At 40.8% G+C, this 26,685-nt stretch overlaps 1 non-coding gene across 1 annotated transcript; it reads left to right on the top strand.

Moving 5' to 3' along the window:
• Positions 1-6,887: 6,887 nt before the first annotated feature.
• Positions 6,888-6,959, top strand: Trnag-gcc (transfer RNA glycine (anticodon GCC)). Its single transcript has one exon. It is a non-coding gene; the product is annotated as a tRNA-Gly (tRNA).
• Positions 6,960-26,685: the final 19,726 nt, after the last annotated feature.

The following is a 26,685-nucleotide window of genomic DNA, read 5'->3' as shown; positions in this document are numbered from 1 at the left end:
TTAAAGAAAACTCACCACTTAATAGTAAAATTTTAGAAAATTTTCCATTGAAGTAGCTGAAAATTGATAAATACGGTCAATGGTTTTATGATGCAAGAGAAATAGGTGAGACAGATTTGTTTGTTATACGAAAGGCACCACTCAAATGACGCCAGATGAAAAGATTTTCACCAAGCTCTGAGCCACAAGATGTAATACTTGAACACTTATGCGAACTCTTTTTATGGAAAAGTAATTAAATGACGGTGAGGTTCGCTGATGAAATTGTAATTCTGTTATGGCCAGTACAGGTCTTGGACGGGCTGTTGAATGGAATAGTCAGTGTCTTGAAAGGAGGATATAAGATGAACATCAACAAAAGTAAAACAAGGATAATGGAATGTAGTCGAGTTAAATAAGGTGATGTTGTGAAATTAGATTAGGAAACGAGACACTAAAAGTAATAGATTAGATTTGCTATTTCGGCAGCAAAATAACTCATGACGGCCGAAGTAGAGAGAATACAAAGTGTGGAACGGCAATGGCGAGCAAAGCGTTGCTGAAGAAGAAAAATTTGTTAACATCGAACACGTATTTAAGTGTTAGGGAGCGTTTCCTGAGGTTATTCGTATGGAGCGTAGCCTCATATGGAAGTGAAACGTGGACGATAAGCAGTTTAGACAAAAAGAGTACAGAAGCTTTTGAGATGCGGAGTTACAGAGGAATACTGAAGATTAGATGGGTAGATCGCGAGGTACTGAACAGAATTGGGTAGAAAATAAATTTGTGGCACATCTTTACTAAAGGAAGGGGTCAAATATTTAGATGTCGGTGGAGGAGGGGGGTGGAGGAGGGGGGTGGAGGAGGGGGGGTGGAGGAGAGGGGGGGGGAGGGGGGGGGGAGTGCGGGCGGTAAAAATCATAGCGAGAGACCAAGAGCAGGTTCGAAAGGATGTAGGTTGAGGTACTTATTCAGAGACGAAGAGGCTTGCACAGGATAGAGTAGCATTGAGAGCTGCATCAAACCAGTCTTCGGACTGAAGGCCACAGCAACACCAACAACAATTAAATTAGTTGCCAATGACTTATCTTTGAAGGTTATTGGGTAGATAGTCTTTATGCATCTCTGCTGTGAATTACGTTCCTCGCTTGTCTTTATGCGATGTTCAGCTTGCTCTGTCTTCTTCTTACTTGTTGTTGTATGGGCTTCGAAGAATATCGCACGAAAATTAGCGGTTACGCTATACGGCTCATTTTTTGTACAAGAGTTAGATCAAGAGCACAAGCAGTGATTATCGTCGTCTTAATTAACACAGCTTGTTGGAAGAGGCCATGCATATAAGGTAACAAAACTATTTTCCTCTTGCTATTCATTAGTAGTCATTGTACTCATGAATGGACTCAATTTAATTACGTGTATTTAAGAAGGTTTTCCTATGCACTTATAATTGAGACTGTCCGCGTAAAATATTGCTATGGGTGACAGACTCTACAAAGGGAACGTTGCCAAATACTTGTTTCTATGCAGTCTCATGTATAAAGAGAGAATCTTGTGTCTTCGGTGAAAGTAGTGATTGTTGCTCCAGTATCTGTTTAATCAGAGTTGAGTGAAATCAAAGGCTAATTAACATTATTTTACCTCGAGACGTATTAAGTCCGCTCTTGAACATGTGCTGTATTTGTCCTTAGATTTCTGAAGATGGAAATAGTTCCGAAACGCGTCACGCATACTTTGTGATCAATAAAATCATTCTTCACCTGCTGTACGAGTTTTAAGCCACCCAGCCGGCTTAACTGCAGATATACGCATATTTCCAAAAGAAATTAATGATAACTTATGTTTCATTAATTTTGAGGATTTCCAAAGTGTAAATATATTAGATAGAAATTTATTGATTTTGTAACGAGATTTATTATTTATTTGCCGGCCGCGGTGGTCTAGCGGTTCTGCCGCTGCAGTCCGGAACCGCGGTACTGCTACGGTCGCAGGTTCGAATCCTGCCTCGGGCATGGGTGTGTGTGATGTCCTTAGGTTAGTTAGGTTTAAGTAGTTCTAAGTTCTAGGGGACTTATGACCTAAGATGTTGAGTCCCATAGTGCTCAGAGCCAATTTATTATTTATTTACAAACATTACAACAAAAATTTTGTCATTATATGTGCTAAGTGGGATACACGAATGGAAGTATACGACAGCAGAAGCAGAGATGTTCCACTAAACATGGATCCAAAAACAAGCCGTTTGCGAGATATTTGCGAATGTGGGCTTACGAGACGCGAATGCACTTCTGGTATCATTTATCGCTACTAATTTCGATACAACTCTTTACGAATTTTGGACTTGGGCGTATCAGGCGCCTCTCTCAGATTGACACCCTAAGGGGCCGTTCCCGTTTTTTTTTTTTTTTTTTTTTTTTGGTCTTATGGCCGTAGACCGACTGTGTATGAACAGCTCATGTGTCTACTAAGGCATTCCAGAAAACGTAAGAATGTTCTAGTGCATTTGGCATACGTGCACTGAGTGAGAAACGCTTTCTATGGTTACACATAAATAATTGGAATTCAAAAAAAGTTGCAATAGAAAATTGAATGCTTTCACTCGTAGGGGAAAATTCAAGTCTGTACCAACAGGAGACCTGTTGTGTTTACGAAATAGTACAGTGCAAGCAAAGTCATGATTGACCCGCACTAGAATTCCATGCAAATTACGTCACATCTAAACTGACAGTCAGTCGAATGCCGCATTTAAAATCCACAATATGGGTCGCTAGCTCATCAGCACGCACTGCGAAACGACATGGGCGTCCCAGCGGGAATAAGCGTCTCCATAATGGCCGTTTGAGACTCCCTACTAAGGGGAGACAAATGTCAGTAGCACGCAGAGTGGCGCAGTGGGCTGATAACCGGAAGGTCCATGGATCAAAACCATGCCCTCCTGAAACATTTTGAATTGACAAAGTAGGTCGCTCTAAAATGTAATAGAAATCGCCAAAGCGAAATAATCAGTCACACGGCATTTTGGAAATATTACATCGTTGCACTAGTCACAAATTAACGAAAGCAATACGTAGTCATTTTAATTTTGTCTTTGTCTCAACTCCAAATACTTTATTCAACGCATTAAATTCCCTATCACTTGCGGCTGATGCCAATGTATATATATTTAAAAAAGAAGACTTCAAAATTTTTTAGTCTCATAGGCACTCATAGTGTGCACTGGATACAATGAGTCAAAACGCCGTGCTGAGGACGAAATATGAACTCTACAATGCACATGAAACCGCAGAACTCGCAACTGCATTTGGTTTCCTGGAAGTGTGCTACAAGCTTGTACAGGTATGAATGACTCTCGGAAAGATAGCTGCAGCGTATAGGAAAATTAGGGAGCACTTGGAGAAAAGAAAAGAACCTGTGTGTACGTTAGAAGCTCAGACGGCATACCCCTATGAAACAAAGAAGATAAATTTGAAATGTGGAAGAAATACGTAGTGTGTCTAAGGAAGACAAGCTCGAACACAATATTAAAGAAAAAGAAAAGGAAGTAAATGAAAATGAGATGGGAGGAATGAAATATTTGACAAAGCGCTCAAAGAAGCAAATGGATACAAGTCCCCTGAAGTAGACGACATTCACCCCAAATTATTTAGTGAGATCGCTGGAAGAGAGAGTCAACTATGACAAAACTATTTCACCTAGTACGAAAAATATGTCATACAGGCGACATACTCTCTGACTTCAAAAATAGTATAATAATTTGTATTCCAAAGAAGGCAGGTGCTAACAGGTGTGAATACTACCGAACCATCTTAGTAAGTACACCCTTATTTACAGAAGAAAGGTAAAAGTGGCAGAAACCGACTGCGAGAAAGATCAGTTTGCGTTTCGGATAAATGTAGGAATACACGAGGACATACTGAACCTACGACGTCTCTTAGAAGGTAGACTGAACGGAGGCAATTCTATCTTCATATGGTCTGCAGATTTACAGAAAGATCTGGACATTGTTGATTGGAATACACGTTTTGAAATTTTGATGATATTAGGGGTAAAATACAGACAGTGAAAATTTATTTACTACTTAGATAAAAACTAGACTGCAGTTGCAGTATAAGAGCAGAAGAATGTGAAAGCGACACAGTAGTAAAGATGGGATGAGACAGGGTTGTAGCCTCTTCCCAGTGTTATTCAATCTATAGCTTGGGCAGTCAGTGAAGAACACCAAGGAGAAATTGGAAAGGGGAATAAAGTTCCAGAAGAAATAAAAACTTTGTGGTTTTCCGATGGCATTGCAACTCTGTCATAGATGACAATGGATTTGGAACAGCAGCCGAAAGAAATATAAAGCGTCTTGAAAACAGGTTATAAGAGGAACATCAAGAAAGAAAGATCAAGAGTAATGGAGAGTAATCGAATGAAATCATATGATGCTGATAGAATATGATTAGTCTATGAGTTTTGGTATTTGGGCAGAAAAAAAAGACGGTATCGAAGTAGAGAGGATATAAAGTGTAGACTGGCAACGGCAAAAAAGGCGTTTCTCAAGAAAAGAAATTTGATAACATCGAACACAAATTAAATTGTTAGGAAAGATTTTCTGAAGTTGTCATCCTGACGCATCATGGAAACGTCAATTTGGTAATGGAGGGAAGTGTGTGTGTGTAAGTTGTAGAGGGAGACCCAGACTTGAATGTAGTAAACAGATTAATACACGGTGACAGTTATTGAACTATCTGAAAAAAACGTAAATTATTTACAAACTACGGCCTGCACACACTTTATTCAACATGCAAACGTCACTACAGATATTCGGATTTAGGTTATGATATTCTCGATATGGTTGCCATTATTGGTGATGATGTGACATAGACGAATAGTGAAATTCTGCATGATCCGCTGAAGTGTCTGAACATCGATGTTGTCGATGACCTCCTGTTTTCAAGTCAGCAATGGTTTTGGGGTTATTGCTGTACAACTTGTCTTTAATACAGCCGCCCGCATCTCGTGGTCGTGCGGTAGCGTTCTCGCTTCCCACGCCCGGGTTCCCGGGTTCGATTCCCGGCGGGGTCAGGGATTTTCTCTGCCTCGTGATGGCTGGGTGTTGTGTGCTGTCCTTAGGTTAGTTAGGTTTAAGTAGTTCTAAGCTCTAGGGGACTGATGACCATAGATGTTAAGTCCCATAGTGTTCAGAGCCATTTGAACCATTTTTTAATACAGCCCCACAGAAAGGAGTCGCATGGGTTCATAACCGGAGAATATGGCGGCCAATCGAGGCCAATGCCAGTGGCCTCTGGGTGCACCAGAGCCAGAATGCCGTCCCCAAAGTGCTCCTCCAGGACGGAGACATTCTCCTGCTTCGATGGGGACGAACTCTGTCTTGCATGAACCACATCTTGTCGAAATCAGGGTCACTTTGGATAATGCGGATGGAATCATCTTCCAAAACCTTCACGTACCTTTCGGTAGTCAAAGTGCCATCAAGGAAGCCAAAGTGCCATGAGTGGACATTGCACACCACACGGTCACCCATTGAGAGTGAAGAGACTTCTCAATCGCGAAATGCGGATTCTGTCTCTCAAATGCGCCAGTTTTGCTTATTGACGGCCCCACTCCAAATGCAAGTGAGCTTTGTCGCTAAACCAAACCATAGTCACATCAAAGTCCTGTTCGTCATTTCTGTGGACAATTGTGTTGGTGAAACACACCCGCTGTTCCGTGGCCCTGGGGCTTAGTGGCTGATGGGTTTCAATTTTCTATGGGAAGAGATGCAGGTCTTCAACAATAATTTCTCGCAGTGCCTCCCGCTTGATTCCTACCTGTTGTGCAGCTCGTCTGATCGATTTCCTGGAGCTGGTTTGAAACGCAGCGCGTGTCTTCTTTATGTTTTCAGGCATTTTCACCCTTTTTGGACGACCGACTTTTCCAACGCTGTCAACACGAATACTACCCGTTCTCTCAAACTTGCAAATCAAATTCTTAATTGTTAGCACACTTGGACCGGTTGTCTTCAGCTTGAACTCTGTCGCAAACTTGCTTTGAGCAGCAGTTGGACTGTTGTTGCTCGCATAGTAGGTTTTAACAAGCGCTATACGCTCAGGCACGATGTACGGTGATATTTTCACGTGCAAACGGCCACAACAACAAGGCGCGTGCGCACGCGCATACTAATTCCCATCATTCCCCGCGGCCGACTGTGCAGTTTGAACGTCCTAACGTAAACAGTTCAGAAGTTATGAGGCTTTTATTTCATATAGTTTAATAACTGTCACCATGTATGTACGTATGTTGAAGTAATTATGCAGAGATGTAGAGGCTTGGACAGAACTGGTTAGATGAGAGGTGCGTCAAACCAGTCTTCAGACTGAAGGTTGAAGTATAGATTAACATGTCTACAGCGTAGCATGGCCGTGTTGTTTTAAAACCTATTACAATCAGTCTGGTGTGTAGAACTGAATACAGGCTCGGCAAGCCTTCTTTGCCTTGAACACAACTGTTGTGATTAAGTTGTGTAGAAGAGGAAGGGGTGTCGTTTTAGGAATTTGGGGCACATGCTGGGTGGGCATGTTGCAGCCATCTTTACTTAGTGCTCTGTATTGGAACTGTGCCTTCCTGCAGGTCGGTGACGACTGTACGAGAAGAGGTCGTGGACACTATTTCGGCTTTGTTCTGTAAAGGTTCGTACCCACCATGTCCACGCCTATAATGAGCACTCAAAATCTGTTCAAAAGATGTAACAGCAACACAGATGTAACTTTCTCTTTTGCCGGTAGGTGGTAGTGTCCTTCGGGCAGCATGGCGGCAAGCAGTGCGACGTGCGCAACTACCTGCGGCCCCCTTTCGCGGAGGGTGCTGGTGGCGGCCCCTACTTGGTTTATTCTGCAGAATACACTATGGGGAGGCTGAGACACGTGTACAGCGGAGTGGCGCAGTGGCAGCGCGTTGGGTTGCCAACCCAGAGGTCCGTGGATCAAAACCACGCTCTGCTATATCAAAATTTTAGCAGGTCATCTACTTCTAGCTGATGGATTCTGAAAATAATCAAAAGAAATCTTAATACTAAAGCCTGTCCACTTTTTTTCGGTGACATTTTTAATTCGCCAACATAAATTTCATAATAGAGAAAAGATGAGAATCGACGGCGTGCGGAAAAGCTGTCCCTCCGAATTTTTTATGTGAAAGCTCTTGAAGCTTTTTAAATAATAAAAAAAAACGTTATTAACGTTCGACATCTTTATTCTTCATGTATAGAGAATTGCAGCCCTCTGCCGCTAGAGGGCTCCGAATTGTAGCGTGTAACATAGCAGTGTGTAACGTAATTACTGTATGTCAGTGCGTGAGAAACCGCGTGCTCTAATCGAATTTCGAATTCGAAGAGCTCGTCCACACATGGAGTACCATCTACTTCAGCATGAAAATGTCATACCACACACGAGCGCTGCGATATCTGCAGCCTTGTGTTCACTGTAATCTGTCATCCCCACCCGGTTTTCTTCTCTTTCCAAAACTTTGATAGTGGTGAAGCAATGCAAGCAGAGGTGGTCCCTCGCTGGGAGAAATGTTTTCGTCGCCAGGGGGACTATGTTTAGAAATAGATATGAAGGCATGGAGAATAAAGATTAAAGATTGTTAACAACGTTTGTTTTATGTACACGCTTTAAGAGTTTTCACATAAAAAAATTCGGAGGCATTACTTTCCGGCACGCTGTCGTATAATCTACAAACGCACACAGTATTTATAGATTTGGTTAAAGCATTTTATAATGTTAACAGAAACTTGGATTAGAATGGAAAGCAATGGATATCCCAACAAATTAGTAAATGCCATAAGACTTCTATACAAAGAATATAAAATTGTAATAAGTATAGCTGAAACAAGAACAGAAGAAACTTTAACAAACATAGGGAAGGCTGAGTATCACCCAAACTTTTTAATACGAGTATTAATGAGATTAGCCTAAACTGGAGCCAAAACGTCCAAAAAGATATTAAGATAGACATCACGTTAAAAGTTTTTGTTTATGAAGACGATGTCTTGATATGGAAAGAAAAAGAAGACGATTTACAACATGCACTGAACCACCTGAATTACCTTGTTACCATCTTAAGATACCTAAAACCAAGACTAAAGTGGTGGCTTTCTGGAGAGAAGATCCTGTACGATCCAAGATCATTATCGACAATGTGAGTTTAGAATAAGAGTCCTCCTTCACTTAGATGAGATGCCAAACTGGCTTAGGCACTAATACAAACTTATATGTAAAATTGGCTACATTTGGAAATTATGTTGCACCATTCATAATGAATTTAAAAATAAGACCAGACAAGAAATGAGCGTAAAATTTTATAAAACTATAGCTCTTCCATCATTTCTTCGTGGGAGTGAACATTAGTAAAAAACTAAGTGCGGAAGTGAAATTTCTAAGAGAACAAAACGCCGCTCAAAAAAACTAAACAATGTGACAAGAACTGCATACAGGTACAGACAGCTGCAAGCAGAATAACCGAATACCGTGACACCTGGTTCGAATATGTACATACAATGGATAGTAAACGATTTCCCAAACCAGCGATAGCTTATAAATTGGCAGGAAGAAGGTATGTTAGAAGAGATGGACAGACAATTTCTGAAGACGGAACAGGTTCAATGGTTCAATGCCTATACCATCAAGTACAGAAGACGAAGAGGAAGAAAAACAAATTTCGATGCACAGCTACATCAGTTGTTTACCGAAGCAGCTACATTGTGTTGTCAACAAGTCAGAAACGCGTGTACTGGGTAACTTCGAACTACCCCGACAAAATTTCGGAAGTTCCTCAGAGATATTTCAAAATGGTTCAAAATGGCTCTGAGCACTATGGGACTTAACAATTTCAGGTCATCAGTCCCCTAGAACTTAGAACTGCTTAAACCTAACTAACCTAAGGACACCACACACATCCACGCCCGAGGCAGGATTCGATCCTGCGACCGTAGCAGTCGCGCGGTTCCGGACTGAAGCGCCTAGAGCCGCTCGGCCACCACGGCCGGCAGAGATATTTCCTTAGTACTTTAGTATAAGGGACTTCTAGTGGTTCGTAACACAGTAATTACATTTCGTATGATTTCTTAGCCCTGTTCATCTTTGTAACTGTACTGCACTGAAAACAGGTATTTGCCTACAGTGTAAATGTAGACGATATGCGCTGTGTGTCCTGTTTGGAAACAAACTTGTACCCTTCACTCACGGCACTGGTTGCTCACAACAGTAATGCCCACTTCGTTCTTCGCCCTCAAGGTAGCACCCGGTACTGCTGGGTTCTGTCTCGGATTTGTTTTTCCGGCAGTTCTAGTTGCATTTTAACAGTGATACACAGCAGTATGGATAGGTTTACTAACGAAGAGTTGGCCAATACGCAAAGCGTGTATCCGTTCACTGACGGCAATAAAAGAACGGCACAACGATTCTATACTAACCCGTTCCCGCAGTGATGTCAACCTCGCAGTAGATTTGCATCTGTATAGGCATCCACTTGAAACTACACTGAAGCGCCCAAGAAACTGGTATAGGTATGTGTATTCAAATACAGAGGTATGTAATCATGCAGAATACGGCACTGCGGTCGGCAACGCCTATATAAGACAACAACTGTCTGGCGCAGTTGTTACGTCGGTTATTGCTGTTACAATGGCGGGTTATCAAGATTGAAGTGAGTTTGAACGTGGTGTTACAGTCGGCGCACGAGCAGTTGAACACAGCATCTTCGAGGTAGCGATGAAAAGGGTACTTTCCCGTACTTTCATTTCACGAATGTACCGTAATTATCAGGAATCCGGTAAAACATCAAACATCCGACGTGCTGCAGCCGGGAAAAGATCCTGCAAGAACGGGACCAACGACGACTGAAGAGAATCGTTCAACTTGACAGAAGTACAACCCTTCCGCAAATTGCTGCAGATTTCAATGTTGGGCCATCAACAAGTGTCAGCGTGCGAACCACTCAACGAAACATCATCGATATGGGCTTTCGAATCCGAAGGCTCACTCGTGTACCCTTGATGACTGCACGACACAAAGCTTTACGAGGCCTGGGCCTGGGCTCGTTAGCCGGCTGGAATGGCCGAGCGGTTCTAGGCGCTACAGTCTGGAGTCGCGCGACCGCTACGGTCGCAGGTTCGAATCCTGCCTCGGGCATGAATGTGTGATGTCCTTAGGTTAGTTAGATTTAAGTAGTTCTAAGTTCTAGGGGACTGATGACCTCAGAAGGTAAGTCCCATAGTGCTCAGAGCCATTTTTTGAACCTGGGCTCGTCAACATCGACATTGGACTGTTACTGACTGGAAACATGTTGCCTGATCGGACGAGTCTCGTTTCAAATTGTATCGAGCGGATGGACGTGTACAGGTATGGAGACCCTCATGAATCATGGACCCTGCATGTCATCAGGGAATTGTTCAGTCTGGTGGAGGCTCTGTAATGGTGTGGGGTGTGTGCAGTTGGACCCCTCATGCATCTACATACGACTCTGACAGGTGACACGTACGTAAGCATCCTGTCTGATCACCTGCATCCATTCATGTCCATTGAGCATTCCGACGGACCTAGGGGATTCAAGCAGGACAATGCGACACCCCACACGTCCAGAATTGTTACAGCGTTGCTCCAGGAACACTCTTCTGAGTTTAAATACTTAACTGGCCACCAATCTCCCCAGACATGAACTTCATTGAGCATATATGGGATGCCTTGTAACGTGCTGTTCAGAGATGATCTCCAACCCCCCGTACTCTTACGCATTTATGTACAGCCCTGCTGGATTCATGGTGTCAGTTCCATCCAGCAGTACTTCAGACATTAATGGAGTCGATGCCACATCGTGTTGCGGGGGCTCTACACGATATAGGCAGGTGTTCCAGTTTCTTTGGCTCTTCAGTGTAAATCCTTTCATTATATGGTCACCAGCTTTTCCATTCATGTGATGGTGTTTGCAGAGCAACGAAGGTAATTGGGGTAGAAAACTAAAGCAGTCATAGACATTGGATATCGCGGGTCCTTTATATGAAAATACTCAGAGAATATCCCTCAACGTTCTCCGAAATTTTGTCTGTGGTGTTTGGGTTTACCCTCTATAGTCTTGTCAGATTAACCGTTGAGTAAAATATTATTTATTACTGTAGATAGCTGGACGATATAAAATGATGCCAAAGGAATTTTCTGACTCTACAACAAATGACATGGTAACATAAAATTTAGAGTAGAATCTGAGGCAGATTATTCAATAAATTTCCTGCTCCTGAATGTCAGTATAACAAATGGAAAATCCGAATTTTATGTTTAGCAATAATATTATAGTAGATCACTACAGTCGCTTAGCCATCTATAGTAGGCCGAGCGAGGTTAGTGACCTTTATTTGTGATTTTTAACGTATTTTGTCCCGCCAACATTAAATAAGAACACTTTTGGTTAAAGTAGCATGAATTTCCTTATCATTAACAGTCCAAGAGAAACGTCTAAAAGTAAGCTCAGCGCTCTTAGCATTATTCTGCGAATTACCAGTATTAATAACATGCTGGAACGCTACGTTCACTCTTTTATGTAAGACGTTGGAAAATTAAGTCGACTTCCTACCGAGAGAGACTAACTCATTGTTGTAAACAGCCATTGCGGAAATTTTCATCTCAAGAAAGTCTGATTTGTCAATCCAAAAAAGTTATAACTAGAAATTGAAGAAACCTGGACTCCTTAATATGAAGTTCTAATGCATCCTATAGATTGTCCGCATTAATTAAAACTGTATTGGTAGCACGAACCTGCACGCACGGCCAAGCTTATTAGGAAGAAGACTGTTGTTCTCTCCAAAAGCAATTAATGAAATCTACTTGCGGATCTGCTATCAGTTTTTCATTAAATACGCTATCATGGCACATCGACGGATTCCTGTCAACATACAGCGAGAGAGTAATGAATTTAAATGAGATTTCAGCTGTCGCCGAGAATTTGAAGCATCTTCAACCAGCACTAAAATCCTGGAAAAGGAAATGCGGAGGCATGGGTATCCCCATAGACGATGAGATCTGATTCACTTTATTTTTTGCTGACGACCAAATGTTAGTAGTTGGAGATGAGGAAGATGCAAATTACATGATGCGCAAATTAAAAGAAGACTATGAAAAATGGGGTCTTGTCATAAATGTATCTAAAACAGAATATCTGAAATTGGGAGAAAATGCTGTTAACGGCTTACATCTCGGTGCTGATACTGTTAAAAGGTGTCATAATTTTAAGTACCTGGGAGACACACTGTCGTCCAATGGTAGAAGTATGGATGATATAAACAATAAAATTGGCCAGGGCAAGCGAGCCGTAAAACAACTAAATGGTATTCTCTGGAACAAAAACATAACGCGCAGAACAAGACGTACCATCTACCACAGAATTCTTGAAAGTATGACAAAATTTGGTGCAGAGTTGTGGGAACTAACTCAGAGGCAGAAAGATCGCATGCTGGCTGTCGAGATGGATTTCTGGAGACGGAGTTGTGGATACTCCAGACTTGACCATATTGGAAATGATAGGATCAGAGAAGTTATGAATGTCGAAAGCACAATCCTAGACTACATAGAACGAAAGCGCCTACTCTGGTATGGTCACTTACAGCGTATGCCAGACACAAGATGGCCAAAACGTGTACGCCAATGGACTCCAGATCAAAGAAGAAAGCTAGGTAGACCTGCAAGATGCTGGAAAGACGACGTCAACGAAGCAATGGCGGCGAGAGGTCTTAATGAAGGAGACGACTGGAATGACCGGGGACGATGCGAGATTGGGATGCGAGAGGCGGCGGCAGCCATAGAAACCTATATTTTCAACCAGCAGCCAACAAGGTTCTCCAGCAATCTGTAGAACCACTACATTATTCAAATTACAGAAAGGAATTTCTCACCGTTCAGTATACACCTCTCAAGAAGAAAAGGGTATTAGGTTAATTACAAGTGATAAAACTTTTTCCACGGTTTTTACGTTCTTGAATATAATTGATTTTTTCCGTGCAAAGGACTTTTTAAGTAAGATCAATGAGTCTAGAGTCAACAAGTACAAAGCTAATTGCAGTTGGCGTTCTTTTCTTTCCTTCCACTCCCCTCATGCGAGATAGTATAACATACATCACTATTCATAACAGTTCCTTTCGCTCTAATTGACACACACTGATGAACCGGAACATTATGACCACCGACCTACTGTCGATATAAACCCGTCCAGGCGACAGTAGCGTCATCTGGCGAGGAACACTCACACACACGCACGGTACATGTAGTATCAGTGAGCATGCGGTCCGTGTGTGAAATGGGGAAGAAGCGCAATCTATCTGAGTTTGGCCGAGGGCAGATTGTGATGGCCCGGAGGCTCGGCACGAGCATTTCGGAAACTAAACGACTTTTCGGATGTTCGAGCAGTGCTGCGGTGGGTGTCTTCAGCACGTGACAAAATCAAGGTTAGACCACGTCCAGATGCCGTGGGGTTGGACAGCCACCCCTCATTGCAGATGTTGGAACTCGTTGGCTGGGCAGACTGGTAAAACAGGACAGGCGGCGAACTGTAGCGGAACTAACATCATACTTTAATGCTGTGTCTGAACAGCGCACCAAACACTCCTAACAATGGGCCTCCGCAGCCGACGACCCATGAATGTGCCAGTGTTAACACCACGACATGGGCAACTACGACTGAAATGGGCACGTGATCATCGGCACTGGACGTCAGCGCAGTGGCAGAGCGTTGTGTGGTCTGGTGAATCCCGACACTTTCTTCATCATAACGATGGGAGAGCGCGAATTCGTCATCTTCCAGGAGAACATCTCTTTGACACCTGTAATTCGGAACGGAGACGATCTGGCAACAGCTCCATTATACTCTGGGGAACATTCACGTGGGCATACATGAGTCCACTGCAGCTCTTTCAAGGCAATATGACGGCCAAGCACCATCATACACTGGTTGCAGACCACGTACTCTCCCTCATGACGATCATGTTCCCCAACGGCAGTGGCACTTTTCAGCAAGATAATGCGTCATCTCACAAGGCCAGGAGCATGATGAAGTGGTTCTAGGAACACAGTGGCGAGTTCCAGTTGATGTGCTGGCCCCCATCTCGCTAGATCTGAACCCGATCGAACACATGTGGGATGTGATTGAACATGGCGTCAGAGGTCATCACCCCCTCCCCGGAATTTAGGGTAGTTAGGTGACCTGCGTGCGTAGATGTGGTGCCAACCCCCTCGAGCGACTTACCAAGGCCTCACTGCTTTCATGCCACAACGTTCCGCAGCGATTATCCGTGTCAAAGGTGGACATATCGGCTTTTAAGTCGGTGGTCATAATGTTCTGGATGAGCAGTGTAGGTTTGCTACTTTCAAATTTATGTTACAAAGAGCAGCCAAGTTAGAGGTGTCTCAGAATGATTTAACAAAATAAATAGAAATAATGAGACAGATTGCTGAAAAAATAGAAATAATGAGACAGACAGTTAACAAAAAAAGCTACTCCAATCGGAAGTTTATCTTCTCCATCAGAAAATAATGCCACAAGAACACGTAGGTGGTACAAATCCACATGGAAAAAGACACCGGTGGTGAGAAGACTAAGGTATGACGGAAAACTTCCCTGCAAAAATAGCACATGCTCTAAAGCAGTACAATGAAAAGCAGTGGTCGTCAAACATTTTTGCTCACGGGCCAAAATGACATTGTGTGGCAGCACCTCATGGCACGTATGTATTGATCTTAGTATTAATTACTAACCTACATTAATTAGGATGTTGTGAGCCGTCAACAGACTAGCTACAGTATGGGCGCGATACACTTGGCCGTCGACCCCCAAGTACTGACCGTTAAAAGTCACACTACTCGGAGCACTGCGTGCAGACTGTTCTCTGTTTCACATTCCCGCCAACCTCAGCAACCGCAAAGCTTTGTCACTGTAATTAGTTGACGATGTAGTGTGAGTTGCCTGTGTGAGAAGATCGTTAATTGATTAATAATGATATTTGTAATTATATTTAAATGCGCTACTCAATATGAGATACCATCACAGAGGATTGATAAAATTTTTAAATGCCAGTTTTCTTCTACCCGTTGCATTGTATTACAATAGACTTAATTAACTGTATGTTCGGCCGGCCGGAGTAGCCGAGCGGTTAAAGGCGCTACAGTCTAGAACCGCACGACCGCTATGGTCGCAGGTTCGAATCCTGCCTCGGGCATGGATGTTTGTGATGTCCTTAGTTTAGTTAGGTTTAAGTGGTTCTAAGTTCTAGGGGACTTATGACCACAGCAGTTGAGTCCCATAGTGCTCAGAGCCATTTGAACCAATTTGAACTGTATGTTCCTTGCTATAATTACTGTACTAGGTGCATTCAAGTTCTAAGACTTCATTTTTTTTCTAATTAACTACTCACCCGAAATCGATGAAACTGGCGTTACTTCTCGACGTGTGGGTGCATTGTCTTGGTGAAACAGCACACGCGCAGCCCTTCCCGGACGTTTTTATTGCAGTACAGGAAGGAATTTGTACGTCAAACCATTTTCGTAGGATGCACCTGTTACCGTAGTGCCCTTTGGAACGCAATGGGTAAGGATTACGCCCTCGCTGTCCCAGAACATGGACACCCATCATTTTTTCAGCACTGGCGGTTACCCGAAATTTTTTTGGTGGCGGTGAATCTGTGTGCTTCCATTGATCTGACTGGCGCTTTGTTTCTGGATTGAAAAATGCCATCCACGTCTCATCCATTGTCACAACTGACGAAAAGAAAGTCCCATTCATGCTGTCGTTGCACGTCAACATTGCTTGGCAATTCGTCAGCATTCGTGGCACCCACCTGGGTGACACTTTTCGCATTTTCAGGTCGTCATGCAGGATTGTGTGCACAGAACCCACAGAAATGCCAACTCTGGAGGTGATCTGTTCAACAGTCATTCGGCGATCCCCCAAAACAATTCTCTCCACTTTCTCGATCATGTCGTCAGACTGACTTGTGCGAGCCTGAGGTTGTTTCGGTTTGTTGTCACACGATGTTCTCCCTTCATTAAACTGTCGCACCCATGAATGCACTTTCGACACATCCATAACTCCATCACCACATGTCTCCTTCAACTGTCGATGAATTTCAATTGGTTTCACACCACGCAAATTCAGAAAACGAATGATTGCACGCTGTTCAAGTAAGGAAAACGTCGCCATTTTAAGTATTTAAAACAGTTCTCAAACTCGCCGCTGGCGGTAAAATTCCATCTGCCGTACGGTGCTGCCATCTCTGGGACGTATTGACAATGAATGCGGCCTCATTTTAAAACAATGCGCTCCTTTTCTCAGATCTATATGCATAGCACACATTTTAGTTTCACTGATGTAGCACTGCATCAGTCAGTCAGTGATGCTAAAATGATGGCGAGCTTACAAAAACCCATTTTGCTGATCAAATGTTTGAGTGTAACGAAAACATGACTTCCCCAATTACACAGTGGGTTTTCCCAAATTTTCACAGCCAAACAAAGAGTGGTAAATGGACAAATGGGATGTCAGACTGACCAATATGAGTTCTAGTTTTGCAAAAACTATTTAATTGCTTGAAAGAAATCTGTGTAATTAAGAGTGATGGGTGAGCTGAGAGATTACTGTCTGAATTTTCATAGCCAAACGAAAAGTGAGTAAAGGACACACAGGGGATCAAACATATCAGCGTGAGATGCATTTTGGCAAAAAATGATTTCATTAAATAAATGAAATCAGGCTAATAAAGAGAAACTTTGTTAGCGATTTAAAGGAAAATTGAAATATTTCAAAAACAGCCGCTACTACCTATGTAAATGAAGTTTTTCGAGGTCTAGCCATTTTGCGCATAAAAACTAGCAACGGTGTGATATTTAATAGTCAAAATGATTTCCTTTGAACCGAGTACTAAATTCAGGACATTTCGAGAACAGAAGACGCCAGGAAAGCAATTTTGTAAACCTCTCGGTATCACTTCACAGTTGGCACAGCTCTATATATGAGTATTGTTTCTCTTGAGCCATTGGCTTCACAATTGAAGTCTCGCATCAGCGCTACTATCTGTCAGTGGTCATCTTATGTCGATTCAACTACAGAACTATAGAATGTCTCAACCATCACCTGACGTGCGCCATTGTGGCTGACCCCCAAAGACGCCTGGTAAACATTAGCAGGAGGGCAAGGAGAGTTCTGACGAAAAATGCTGACTCAGGAACTGTCAGCACTTTCTGCATCCAGTGCCATATTAGAGCTGATGAAATTATGCTTGTCAACTGTACATGTTTGATAACTGCTACAGCACAGGCTGCACTGTGAGAACATCACCCTTCTCTTCCCCCTCCCCTCCTTCCCCACGCCAGAGCTGGCCTCCTACTAACGTGGAAGGTCTTCCAGTAACACTGGAGGCAGAAAGCAGGTGAAATGGACTGAGAATGGAAAAGATCATCCAGGCGTTCGGAATTACCTGAAATAGTAGATACTGTTGTAAGCATAACAGAAGGTAAAGGAAGAATAGTTAAAGATGAAGAATTATTATCATTTGAACTGAGTAATTAAAGATTACAAATAATTTCTCTATGGTTTCGCAAATGGACATACCTATTTTTTTATGACTTGAATGGTTCACTAAACATGATGGATTTTCAAAAACAGACTCAGTTTGTCAGGTCCAAGGACAACGAGTTTATGTCCAATTTATAAACACTGAGGTAAGTAGTAAAACATACATGAGAATGTTCATATATGTGCTAGTACAAGACTCTCACTTGACAGAGATACCAGCGAAAGTTACCAACCAGCAGAAACCCAGTGTGAGGGCCGAAAAGTTATTACAGTGAAAGAAAATGATCAGTTTATTAAAATTGTTACATCAGAATAACAATGTCTCTATAGACAAACCTGGCTATATAGCAGGGTACGAGTGTAAACATAAGATAAATACATATAAATGTCATGGGGCAGCACAGCCTAGTACAGTCTTTCAATGGACGCCATCCACTTCAGCGACTTCTGTGTTCTTAAAACCAACAGCACCTGGTTTTCCCTGAGCAGTTACTCATCCAGGTGCGGTCTGAGCCCAATGTTGCTCAACTTCAGTGACTGGGAGGCAACCTTTGTTACCATCGTGGCAAGGCTGCTGGCTTCAGTTTAAGATTTAGGACGTTAAACGGTTTTTAAAAAATCCTATCCTGTACCCATATCAGTAAACCCATTAGCAATAGCAGAAACTGAAAAAAAATGATGGAACAAGGAGTAATCGAGAAATCTCAGAGTGGTAAAGAAACCTAATGGAGGAATCCAGTTAGTTTTTCATACTAGAATATTAAATCAAACAATAGAAATGAAAAGGAACTCTATGGAGAGTGAACTGCCAGGATAAATGGCGCTGAGTACATAAACAGCACGAATCTCACTGCTGGCTACTGGTACAAGTCACTTCAACCTGAATTTCAACTATATACTGCATTCTTGTTCAAAGGGAGATCATACCAGTTGAAAGTACTCCATTTTGGTTTAAATGTACCAGAATCAGTGTTTATGTGTGCATTAGATCTAGCACTAGGTAACACATCACTGTAAAAGATTATGTAGTATGTAGATGATTGACTTGTTATTCCTAGGATATGGCGTGACCATATTGCTCTGTTGGAGGAAGTATTCATTAAATTGATGCAAAGGAGTATTACAATAAAATTATCTAAGTCTTAGTTTTGAAGGAAAGGAGAGAGATTTTTGGAACACACTATTGACACGAATGGAATTTGACCCAATCCCTAGAGAGTAGAGACTGACCCTCAGAATAAGAAGCAATTAAAATCACTTCTAGGAATAGTAAATTGTTAAGGAATTTTCTATCTGGGAATTAAATTACCAACCAGTTATTATGGAGTTGTTAGAACAAAAATATCAATGGCACTGGGATGAGAAAGAAAAGGAAATTTTCGATAAATCTGAGGGGACCCTGTACATGCTAAGTTGTTATACCATTCCTACCAAGATAAACTGTTCAAAATTTCCACTGATGCTTCACACTATGGACTATCTTGTGCCGTCTTACAAGGAAATTTAATTGATGAGCTGTATAATCATCATGTTATAGTTTGTACAAGTCGGATACTAAACAAACACGAGCTCAGTTATTCAACAACGAAAAAGAAACTTTAAATGCTTTAGGTATCTTTCCACTGGTAATAAAACCATAGTGTATACTGACCATCAAGCCATTACCTTTCTGATGAGTAGTTAATTATTACATCAATAATCGATGAGATGGGTCTTATTTCTTCAAGAATTTGATTTAAGGTTGGGTATTTTGAAAGCACTAAAAATATTATGTAAGACTACCGCAGGTTATTAGGAAAACTAAGGTTCAAAGCTATTAGGAAACTTGCACAGATAATCATAAACGAACATTCGTTGGATCCTGTCTTAAGTAAAATTATTCAGAGTATACAAGCACAGGATGTACCTAGAAATAGTGATGGAAATGTTTACTGGAATACAATATTACACAGGACTCTTAAAAATCAAAAGCTGGAGAGTCTGTGTACCAAGCCACGTTACTCATAACTTAATCGAGTACATCCGTCGAGGTTATGGCCATTTTGGAACTTACACATCAAACGATGAAATATCATTACTTTAAGAATATAGCCATATTCTTAAAGTAAAGATATGTCATTATATGTTGTGTAAGTTCCAAAATGGCCAGAAATGTAATAAATGTTATTTGCTCTTGTCAGCTATGTCAAAACGTAAAACTGATTAAAGTATAGCACACATCCCACAATTCCCAAAGGGTTATGGCATTTGGTATGTGCCAGTTTATATGGTCCGTTACCAAAAAGAAAGGGTGGATGGAAATATATACTAGTAATGACTGAATGTTGGTCTGAACACGTTCGTTTGTACCCACTGAAATGAGCAACTACTAGAAGTGTGTTCAGATGTCTCAAAAGAGATTATTTGGTTAATATAGGCACACCCAAATGTCATATTTGATAATAGAAGCCAATTCAGCAGTCGTTATATTAAAAGTCTACTAGAAAGATGTAGTGTTAAGCATGTAATGATTTTCAAGTACAATCTGATAAAAACCCTGCCAAGAGAGTAATGAAAGAACTAGGAAGGCGATATCGTATCTGCTACTCAGAAAACACACCAAGTGAGTAGACATTTAATCAGAATTTGAAACCATTCTCAATGAAATGCCTCATCTTAGTACAGGCTTAGTTACACTGGAAACTGTGGGTGAGGAAGGTGAGGAAGTCTTAGGAGATCTGTTACCTTCAATGCCGAAGTGGCCTAAAATTATGGATTGTCAAATAAATGCTAATTCTTCTATAATAGAAGATAAGTTAAAAATAAGTCCATAAAACAGATTAACGAAATATAATGAAGTTGCTTTGGATGCTGAATTTCAGATAGATGACAAGCTTATAGTCCATATCAATACAACGTTCCAAGTTTCATTAGGAGGTTAAAAAATTTTGCCATAGCTCATAGGAAGTGACCAACTTCCCATACCCAAAATTCTTACTATTAGAGGACCCAGAAAACCAGACAATTAAAGGACTATACAATGTTCCAAACAAGCACAAACACTACGAAATGCTACTGCAGACTCATAGGGAACAATATACTCTACAGTAAAAGAAGAGAAATTGAGGATGAATGATTATAAACAATTCTTTAATGATAAGTGGTAGGTAATAAGAACAATTTAGGCATATAGAACCATAACGTCCGAAAGCACAGAGAGCCGAAAGCTTTGAGAAAATTAGATGTCTGTAAAAATTAAATTTGCAGGCAAACCACTAACCTCATAAGTCTGACTTTTTTTTAATCGAGTCTCAACAGCCCAGATTTCCCATGAAAAAATAATCAACCCACTTTCTGTTATGAAATTTTAATTAATATTTCAGATTATTAGCAATGTTAATTCACAGAATTATCATATAGTTAGTCTAATGACAACAGTATCTTCCTGACTGTTGTAATGTTTATAATTACTGTGAAACTAAAATTGGAACATAAAGAAGGTACCAAATGCACCACAATTATAACTTATTCCAACACTTCATGGTCATTGTTATCATTATTGTCGTTAAGCATATTCTGTACCTTGAGGTTTAGATAAAACTGTTTGTCCACATCAGGTACAAAATCTAGTAGTTTTGTTAAGTCTTTGTGTTCCAATATTCATATTTGCTGTCCACTCCATATTTCCGCTCTAGATTTTGCAAGGTCTCTACAGATTGTGGGAAAATGATAAATTGTGGTCTCCCTGAATGTCACTCGCAGAAAATGATGCCCTCTGAAGACTCCAACGAAGAATATGTTACCTTAAACAACATTTTCTGATAAACTGTTGGAAACTTAATCACAGTAAAATTTCTTAATCGTACATTGTTACCATGTGCATCAACTTTTGTCTTGATAATGAGGTTAGTAACACTCTTAAAGGTCCCGAAATTCTCAATGTCCATTTTATAGACTAGAGTGCTAAAACGATGGTACATGAGGTTATGGTGGGTCATTTCTTTAAGAGCTTACACTGTTTATGTAGAAATGGGTTTCAGTGTAGCCAGTGAGTGCTTCTATAGCAATGAAAGTTTGTACTTTGGGCCCACATGGAACTGAGTATTAGAGAAATCAGTGAGACAGCTTATTGTGAATGTTCCAATATACAGTGTGGATGTACAGTACTGACAAAGCTGGTTCACGAAAGATCAAGAGATGACAGGACCATGTATACATGCTACAATCTCAAAACTGATAATGGTGAGCTTTAGGCCATTGTGTTTCTCAATGCATGAAACATTTATGATGAAAATATGATTAGATGTTAGCTCAAGGGGGCTCAGTGGATAAAAAAGAAGGCTCAGTGGATAAAAAAGAAATATGAAATGTTGTATAGGATAAAGTTATACATGTAGGATTTGTTATTCATAGGGTTTGTAAGAGTTAAAAGAGGGTTGTAAAATCACTTGTTCAAAATGTAGTCTGTTTCTTTCGCCACACATACAAGCACAGGGATACCCTGTGTAACATATAGGTGAGAGTAATTACATCCTATTGAAATTAACCAATGTTCACGACATTTTCCCCACACAAGGGATGACAATTGTAACATTTCTGAGGGTATAATAAGGGAAAAGTTAAGTGCAATAATTAATCCCTTACATGTGTGTACTCTTAGCAGTCGCTTGGCAAACGCAAGTTTTTACCCTCGTATGCTACACGGCGGCTTCTTGAATATAACACTACCTACCAAAAAGATGTGCCAGGATCAACAAACACAGTGGATTTCGTAAATAATGGCCGAGCTCACTTTCCCTAGCACAACTGGAGGCAACCTGCTTACGTCTTGTCTTATAAAGATGTCTCATAGTCTTTGTCCCAATTGGTTTCTGCTCCAATGGCCACAAGCTCTGATGTGTGTGCAACATCAGTCATAATGAACTGGCAAATGGGAAAGAATTCAGTGCTATTAAAAAATAAATTACAGAATATTGGCATGCCATCTAATTTTATTTCTATTTCCAGAACAACAACAAAAATCAAGAAAAATATTGTAAGAGCCCATCTATTATCAACACTCACGTTAAATTTTCCTGGTGCTACAAGACACGATAAAAAGCTCCACATGATCCAAGAATTCACACCAAATTAACAAAATTTCGCACAAGAACACCATTTGACATACATTTAATAAATTATTCCATCTTAAGATGACATCAAATTTTACACACAGATTTATGTATTGCCTCTTTGAAAACGAACACAGACTCGTAGTGAACTATCTTAACGTTTGGTGCCTGCGTCCTCAGGGTGTACCTGTGATTGGTCTATAGTTTTCACCAATGACTATCCACATTAACTGAAATTTATATTTAGCTTCTACGTGTGGAATGGAAGTTATTGAAATTATTATTAACAAGTTATCAGTGCAAGTAATGTCAGAAGCTTGGTTGGAGATGAGTATTAATATTTAAACAGTAAATATATATGATGAAAGTTATATTCCTTTGCAAAAAGCCTCGCAATTGAATCCCTAGTGTCTCTGTAGGTTCCAGCACAATATAGCACTTACAAAAGACTGGAAAACGGGTTACCAATGAGTACTTGTTTGGTTTCCTATTTATTTGATACTTAGTACCCTGAGGATTGCATGAGTGGAAACTCAGAAATGACAGTTGCACAGAGTCATTCTGGTCATTGTGGCCAATACTGTTATGGTAGTCCTAATCCATTCAAGGGCCCTGTGCTGCTGCATTAGGATTATATTGATATAAGGAAGTCGTATGTGACTAGCTACATGCATAGAAGATATGTGTTAGAACCTAAGTCAGAATCACAGAGGCAAACAAGACCGCAGGGCTAATCACCATCTCTAAATTATTATTACAGTACACGAAATAAGTGGTGCTACGAACTTCAGAACTCAGTAATAATTATTACTGTACCAGAATGTTGTGCGTTAGGTCATGTGCGTCTTGTGTACACACTCGTCTGTATACTCAGTTGGGAACAGGTACAGTCAATCATTCCGAGGTATCATAAGGCAGTTTGCCCTTGATTATCACTCCATGGCATATATAACAAATAGCAAATCATATTAGCCTCAGCAGGAATAAAATATAAGTTCAAATGTTCAAATGTGTGTGAAATCTTATAGGACTTAGCTGCTAAGGTCGTCAGTCCCTAAGCTTACACACTACTTAATCTAAATTATCCTAAGGCCAAACACACACACCCATGCCCGAGGGAGGACTCGAACCTCCGCTGGGACCAGCTGCACAGTCCATGGCTGCAGCGCCCCAAACCGCTCGGCTAATCCCGCGCGGCTAAAATATGTGTTGTTGGTAAACCAAACATTCGAGATTCTTTCTGTCAACAAAAAATGCCTAATAGTGATTGCAAATAGGATACCTATGGAACAGCTGTAAACTATGTAAAACTTCTATAACCCATACAAAATAGTACGACGCCAGTTAAATTACAAGGATCAAAACGATTAGTAAATGGATGTTACCACGCTGTCGCATATTATGCATGATAACTAAAGGAAGACACTTTCATAACATGGTATCATATATAAATTTGGAAATTTGTAGTAAGATCTTATGGGACCAAACTGCTGAGATCATCGGTCCGTAAGCTTACACACTATTTAATCTAACTTAAACTAACTTACGCTAAGGACAACACACACACCAATGCCCGAGTGAGGACTTGAACCCCCGACACAGGGAGCCACGTGGACCATGACAAGGCGCCTCAGAGCGTTCGGCTATTATATATAAAATAATGAAGAATGTACTATATTCTTATTGATAGGGAGAATATGGAAACACCATGAAAAACAAAGCCTGTTTGTTCAGTTTGCTACAATTCCTTTTTGTCCACGTCTGTAGCTGAGTAGTCATCGCAGCTGACTACAGTTTGGAGGATCTGGGCTCGGTTTATGTTACTGTCCTGGACTTTTTTTATTTTTGTTGGGAGGACTGGTACAGGATGCACTTAGCCTCACAAGGCCAACTGACGAGCTGCGTGGCTGATCAGCAGTGGTTCCAATGTCAAGAAACACGAAAGACCGACAACAGCTGGGATAGTGGTGTTCTGACCACATGCCCATCCGTACTACATCCAGTGATGCTACTGGCAGAAGATGACAAGCGGTCATTTGGACTTGACTGGCCCATCAAGAGCCAGAAGGTGGAACATTTTACATTTCTATTTTACTGTAGATGTACTGAGTGGTTCAAATAGTTCAAATGGCTCTGAGCACTATGGGACTTAACATATGAGGTCATCAGTCCCCTAGAACTTAAAACTACTTAAATCTAACTAACGTAAGGACATCACACACATCCATGCCCAAGGCAGGATTCGAACATGCGATCATAGCGAGATGTACTGAAAGCTATGATAGAGAGCAGACGTGGTTCCTATTAGACTTCACATGTTTCTTCACGTATAGAGCTCATGTTGTTCTTATTACAGGTCAAATGTACTGTACATAACGTGAATATATGGATGGCACGTATAGTGCTCATTGGACTTCAGATTCGCTGTACAATACAATTATATACAGAAATAAAGCACAGGTCTTGCTTACTGAACCTGAAATGTGCTCTATTAGGCGAATAGATGTTGATGAAATACAAGTAGTGGGTGTTAGTTTTCAAATAGAGTATATGTTTACTAAGCTTGTGTGGGGATTGAGTATCCCACATCTCCAGTAATGTGTGAATTGTAATAAAAGATTTAGCACGTTTTAGGCATACTCTTGTTTGTAATTCTTACATGGCTATGGATGAAGGAGTTTAGTTGATTAATATTTGTGAATAAACTAGAATTACTGTTAATTAGGACAGAGTGAAAAAATAGTGAGCACATAGTTTAAAAAATGACTATAACCTTTCTCTAGATTAAATATCATTTTACATTCAAGAATTAAAAAAAATACTAACCTAAAATTGTTTAATGGCGTCGTTATTCCAATAACAAGTGTTGCTTAACTATGAGGGGAAGCTGAGCGCAAGTAGACTACATATGCACAACTAAATTAGCATTAAGCTGTTAAGTATAGGGTAGTCTTAACACCTCGTGTTACTCGGCTCCGGGTGAGGACATGTAGTGTTTCAATTTTATGGACTGAAACAGCAGAGCATTTTTTCCACCAGAGCGACGTCAGGTAAACTGAAATTATGTGCTGTAAGTATTATGTTGTGTTATGAATTGTAGTATTAAAAGCTTGTGTTTTTATTTGTCTGTTGCATGTCGAGATAACGAGTTCCTAACAGAGTGGACCAGTGACGATCTTCCGACACAGCGAGCAGCAGTGCAGGTGACTACACGATGACAGCCGACGCCCAGCGACGGGAAGTAGTACTGCGTGGCATTGTCATTAAATACAGTGTAACATCAATATAGCACGAAAGAAAATGAGAGACTATTTTGTATCACTTAGGAATCAGATATCATTGATATCGCTACTGTGGGCATTAAAAGTGTGCAGACCGTATTTATTGTCATGTTGCGTGTTTAGTAAAGCCATATTACAGCACTGAATATGAAATTAAGTACTAGACGGCAGTATTTGTTAGACGGCATATTATCATTCAAGACGGTTACTTGAAGTGAATAAGATGTAAAATAGGAATAGCTAACCTATTGTGGTCGGTATTTATGACATTTAGATTGTTACGCTAATGTACTACGACGACTATTGATCTGAATTATCTAAATGTCGTGTTGCATACACGCCATCTTATCTTCTGTGAATAGAGTGAGAAAGAAAAATATCAGTCCTATTGAGATAACACATTCAATGAAATTTAATGCCACTAGAAATATTCTACGGAATAGTTACGAATAATGAGCAACAGTAACATCTCTAGAACGTGCCTTTATCGACATTTAGAATAACGATGTATGACTGTTTTCTTGTTTTTTAGGCAAAACCTGATCTGAACACTGACAGAAAGTTACGAAGCTTTATTCTGGTCTCTTCTCATAGGGAGAAAGGACCTGCGAGTTATTCAGACTCCCTCAGAAGAATTAAATAACATTATAGTAATCTGTAGGAGATAAATATAACCGATTGAATATTTTGTATGCGGTGGTACTACGCAACAATACATGGTCAACCAACTAACTGAAAGAGACAGTACAAAG

This window comes from Schistocerca cancellata, chromosome 3, assembly GCF_023864275.1.
Source record: "Schistocerca cancellata isolate TAMUIC-IGC-003103 chromosome 3, iqSchCanc2.1, whole genome shotgun sequence".
In the NCBI taxonomy this organism is placed as follows: Eukaryota; Metazoa; Arthropoda; class Insecta; order Orthoptera; family Acrididae; genus Schistocerca; species Schistocerca cancellata.
This window is presented reverse-complemented; position numbering and strand designations above follow the sequence as displayed.